This window comes from Fukomys damarensis, unplaced genomic scaffold (genome assembly GCF_012274545.1).
Source record: "Fukomys damarensis isolate Sample0158 unplaced genomic scaffold, DMR_v1.0_HiC HiC_scaffold_18, whole genome shotgun sequence".
NCBI lineage: Eukaryota > Metazoa > Chordata > Mammalia > Rodentia > Bathyergidae > Fukomys > Fukomys damarensis.
The window spans coordinates 10,215,047-10,220,830 of NW_022900930.1; the positions used below are offsets into that span (position 1 = coordinate 10,215,047).

A 5,784-nucleotide genomic window follows, 5' to 3' on the forward strand; every position below is an offset into this window, starting at 1 on the left:
ATATACTCCTACGTGAAATAAATAAGTCACACATGTGTAAATAACAAATAGTTTCTCTGGTGTGAATAAACTATAATAGTACATAAGATCCTAACAACATAACTGACATTGTGAAATGGGAAGAAAGGGGCTAAAGGTGTAGGAAAAGTGGGAAGGGTAGGGGAAAGGTAATAAGGGAAAGAAAAAAATAGGAGAAAGTGGAAATAAAATGTTTGTAAATGGGGAGGGAAGGAGGGGGTGAAGGGAGGGCAGGGACAAGGGGGAAAAAATGAGAACCAAGACCTGTCATGTAGGAGTACAAGATCCCAATAATGAATGTAACTGTGCTGTATACCTAAAATGTACCAATAAACTCAATGAAGAAAAAAAAAAACAAACATATCTTCTTTATCCAGTCTCCAGATAATGGGCAATTGGGCTGTTTCAAAATTTTAGTTATTATAACTGTGCTGCTATAAACATGGGTGAAAATATATCACTGTGGTATGATTCTTTTAATTCTTTTGTGAAGATACCCAGCAGAGGAATAGCTAGGTCGAATAGACTTCTAATCCTAGTTGTTTGAAGTATCTCCGTACTGATTTCTCCAGTGGTTGCACCAGTCTGCACTCCCACCAATAATCAAGAAGGGTTCCTATCTCCCCACACCCCCGCCAGCATTTGTTATTGGCTGATTTCTTGATAGCAGCCATTCTTTCTGGGGTGAGATGGAATCTCAGTGTTGTTTTCATCTGCATCTCTCAAATGACCAGTGATGCTGAACATTTTTGATATGTTTATTTGCTACTTTTACTTTATTGTCTGAGAAATATCTGTTCATTGCAGGTGTCCATTTTTGAATTGGGTTTTTATGTTTGTGGGGGTTTGATTTTTTTATTACTTCATATGTTCTAGACAGTAGTAGACCTTTGTCTGAGGAACAGCTGGTAAAAATATTTTCCCATATTTTGGGTTGTCTCTTAGCTCTGCTTGTGATTTATCTGGCAGTGCAGAAGCTTTTTTAAAAAATGAGATCCCAGTTGTTGATTCTTGTTAAAGATTAAAGCTAGAACTGTGTCTTTCACAATTCACTAAGCTAAAATCCAAGTGAATAAACATACACATATTAAAACAGAAACACTAAACTTGTTGGAAGATAAGTGGAACTCTTCAAGACACTGGCATAGGAAAAGACTTTATGAACAAATCCTCAGTAAGACCTATCTTTTTTCATTAACCCACCACCCAAGGAAAAATTCACCTTACTTCCCTTTGGAAATCAGAAAATAGCATAGAATTTTAGGATTACATAACAATAGTGGTTAGTATTAGTAAGACCAGAATCATCAGGAATCAGCAGTCATTACAAGAGCACTGAATTAAGGAGTAAAGCTCCATAGGAGCTCACAGTCACCAGAAAGGTTTTTACAATGAGGATCAGGCTGAAAAGCAGGCAGTTAATAAGAGATAATAAGGTATATTTGTGAGTCGATTTAAGAGTGAGGAAAACTGAAGCCAAATAGGTAGGCTTCCCAAATAGCCTATTTTAGGAAAAAAAAAATAACTGAAAGCGGACTAAATGGCATACCCAATAGGTCTCCTATCTCCAGGTTCAGGGGATTCTGCTGCCTCAGTCTTTCAAGTAGCTGGCACTACATGTGTATACCACAGTGCCTTGACCAATTTTTTATTTCCAAGTTGACTACTGGAAAATTCAAAAACAAAAATAAAGTGCTAATAACTTACTTAAACCAAGAGCCTTTCTTTTATTATCACCCTAACCTTGTAATTCCTTTTATTAAGTCTATAATTCCTGGGCTCTAAAGTTATTAGACAAGAAATGTGACTTGAAATCCCATGAGACAAATTTTCACATTCATTGTTCAGGGTGAATAAAACCTAAATAATAATCATAGTCTGTTGATTACATAGCCGAAGTAAGATATTCTTTGACTAAAATTTTTTGAGGAATCTGAACACCAAACTGTTTTTGAGCCACTCATTTATAACTCCTTTCCAAGACAGTTGTATTAATATAGGTATTAATTCCAATATTCCAGGTATAAACTCAACCTATTCACATCCAAATTATCCTCTCAGTGGTTCCATTTTTCTTATTTGTGAAATGGAGATAGTCATGCTTGCTTCTTCACAAGGACATTGGGTGAGGATTAATGAGTTAATGCTGGGGAAGCTCGTTTCTGCCTTAGATGAATGTTGCTATATAAATGCAAATCACTGCCTTACAGCTGGGCTTACATGTAAAACTGCAATGACTTTTAGATCCTAGATTCTTTCACAACATTGAGAAGTAATTCTAATTTGAACACAACTTCCTCAATCTTTTGGTCCAAGAGAAAAAGCAACCATTGTGAAGGGTAGGCAAGAATATAGCATTGCTCCGAATGTTTTCGTCCCATACCTTTTCTATCTATTAATTGCTGGATGATTACACTCATGTTCGCTCCTCAACTTCCGATCAAGTTGTTCCTCCAATGTTTCCCATGCTATTAGCTCCAGAGAGCTCCCTTGCCGCTTCTGTCCTGTGAAGGTACAGCAACAAAGGGCCATCTTTGAAGCAGAAAGCCCCAGTACACCCCCAATCTGTAGCTATCTTGATCTTAGGCTTTGTAGCCTCCAGAACTGAAAGAGATAAATTTCTACAGTTCATAAATTACCCAGCCTATGATATTTTGTTACAGCAGCCCAAAAAGAGCAAGACACCTTCTCTTTTCTAATTCACCCCTTTGAAGCATGACTGGGTGAATTTAAGGCAGTGGTCAAAAGGAGAAGATTAAAGCTCCTAGTATAACTTTGGTGAAATTCCCCACTGTGTAGCATTTGGAGAACCCCCCTTGATCAGTAGGACAATATCCACATCACTTAGCCCGACACTGGGTAGCCCACTCCTAATCCAGCCATGAGATTCTTTCCACCCTTCTCTCTTATTTTTCTAAACAAAAAGAAACTTATTTTCTTATCACTTTCATAGAGTTGTACAGTGGGGGGAAAAAACACTGAGTTTATGAATCAGAAGACCTGGAACCTGGACTCAATCCCTCTTTTATCTCCCTCCCCCCACCTCTACCTTTGGTACCAAGGATTGAACTTTTTTGGTACTAAGGACTTCCTTGCGCTTGCAAGGCAGGCAACAGAGTCACTGAGCTAAATCCCCAGCCCTTTTATCTCTGTTTTGTTTTGTTTTATTTTGAGACAGGGTTTCACTATATAGTCAAGAGTGGCCTCAAACTCAATAATCCTCCTGCCTCAGCCTCCTGACTGCTGGGATTACATTCATGAAAACTATGCCCAGCTCCCTCTTTTATCACTTATTAGCTATGTCAACTAGTATAAATTATTTGCTTGTCTGGATTTCTTCATATACGTACATGCACTTGGCACAAAATTCAAAAGGTACACAATGCGTAAAAGCAAATCTCTCCTCAGATCCCCTGTTTACTTCACCAGTCACTCTGTTAGCAGTTTTTAATCTTTTCAGTCTTTCTAATGTAATCAATGCATAGGCAAAAGGATTTATTTATATCCATAATATAACTTGATGGGATTTTTGCTTAGATTTCATTGAATCTATAAATCAATAGGAAATTGACATCTTGATATCTGGACAATAATGGAGCAATCTATGTAACAGGACCATTTTTCCATTTGTTTACATCTCTGAATCCTTTTATCAGAATTTTCTTTTTCTTCATATAGATCTTATACAAATTTTGTTAGATGTATGCCTAAGTATTTCACTTTTTTGGTGCTAATGCATTGTATTTTAAATCTCAAATTATAATTATTCGTTGCTGGCATGGACTGGGTGGCTTAACCTAAAGAAATTTATTGTCGAGGGTCTTTGAGGGCTTAGCCCAAAGACACCACTAAGAGGAGTGCACTGGTCCCAGCGACCCTCAGAATGAGTGGCCCTATACCCAAGGATTCTGCCTCAAGAGTGCCAGGACCCAGAGTCCCCTAGGACATCTGGACCTCACTGTTAGGTCCTGGCCCCAAGAGAGTGAGGACCCGGGAGTCCTCAGGAGATGTGGACCTTATTCCTAGGACCCTGCCCCAAGAAGACCAGGACCCAAGGACTTCAGAACTATGAATTGACTCCTAGAACCCTGACTTGAGAATGCCAGGGTTCCCTAGGACTAGTGGACCAGATTCTTAGGACTGGCCCCGAAAATGTCAGGACCCAAGGTCCCTTAAGATGTGTGAACTGGACCTCTAGAACCTAACCCCAAGAGTGTGCTGGACTCAGGGACCCTCAGTAAGGACTCCATTCAAGAGTGTGCTTGGATTTGCTGCTATGAAGGAAGTGGTAGAATGTGTTCCATCTGCATCAGTGAACAAAGTTAAAAGTTTAAAGTTTGGTCCAAGAAAAGATCTTGTAGAGACCCTCTTGCATGAAATGATACAGGCCTATTTATTTATCACTAATAACATAAAGATCAGGAAGGACATGGTCCAGAGTTTTGTAAACATATGCACCTCATCAACCGCCTGACCGCAGCCAATATTGCGGTATACCACACATTTCACGATGATGTGGAGGTGTACTGCTGGTGGCGCTGCAATGGGCTTTGTCAGCCCATGTCAAACGTGCCAACAACAGGGTACCCTGTGCACATGACTCCTGGTGGGCTGAGTGCCAGAAAACCTGTGGAGGCACTTACATAAAAATCGAGGGCCAGAAAATTACTTATAAAAAGGAAGAGGAAAGACAAAACTACAAAAGCAGCCTGTATCAGCAGTGGAGAGTGAAGATAAGCCCAGGAGAAGTGAGGCTTAACTGCTAATCCCTTTCAGTAGGGAAAGGGTATGTTCTGGAAGAGGTGAGGAATCCAACTTCATCTGGGAAATTGATTGCCTCACGTGCCCTCAGTGAGTCCCAAGATCTTTTTACTCAGAATGATTCAGCAGGTGCTGTAAGACCTGATTCTACCACCAAGGTGAAATTCAGACAGAATGTTTCAAGTAAAAAAATCTCATCTCATCCCTCCTTGTGCACCAAAGTGTCCTAAGCACCTACTTTTCCGGAGTCTCAGTGGCCAACCAAAAGTCTTTCAGAAGTGTGAACAGAACCCTACTGAAAAATGGGACCGTTGGTGAAATCACTAAACACTCAGTCTCTTCTAGTTCTCACAAGAAGGTTCCATCTTCTAAGACATCCCTGAGAAATCCCTCCCAAGTGGTGGCCTCAGCATCTCTAGCTGCATCCCAGTATGGACATGGGTCCTAAGACAAGTTCCCAGGAAAACGGCCCAGGCTGGAAGACAAGAATATTTCTGACGCCTTCTTTATGGAGAAAGGACAGCTACAGTGACAGCAGTGAGCCAGAGAGGAGTTCACACTTTACAGCTACGACTCAGAGTTCCAGCAGCTTATGCAGTCAGAGCCAGCTGGTCAGCTGTCCAGTGTGTCAGACTGACATTGTGGAGTCGCAGATTAACGAGCACCCAGACCAGGGCCTGGAAGGTAGTGCCCTCAGTGACGGAAGCTAACAAGTCTGAAAAACGAATCTCACATGTTGCCTGTATTTTCTCACAAATAAATGGCCAGCTAGAGTGGTTCTGTTTGACACTAAGTCTGAAGGTTAGGATCTCACTCACACACCAGCACAAACGTCCTATTTTATTTATACATATGGGAGGTTGTAGTTAACTGTATTTTACATCTCCAGCTGGGCATGGTCGCACCTCTGTGGTCCCAGCTACTCGGGAGGCTGAGATGGGAGTTCGAGATCAGCCAGAGCAACACAAGACTCATTTAATTTTTTTTTCCTTTTACAGGTCAGGG

General features: G+C 40.6%; 1 pseudogene; it reads left to right on the forward strand.

Annotated features, from left to right (window-relative positions):
- The first annotated feature begins 3,368 nt into the window (after nt 1-3,368).
- On the forward strand, nt 3,369-5,489 carry LOC104861049 (annotated as a pseudogene).
- The last annotated feature ends 295 nt before the right edge of the window (nt 5,490-5,784 follow it).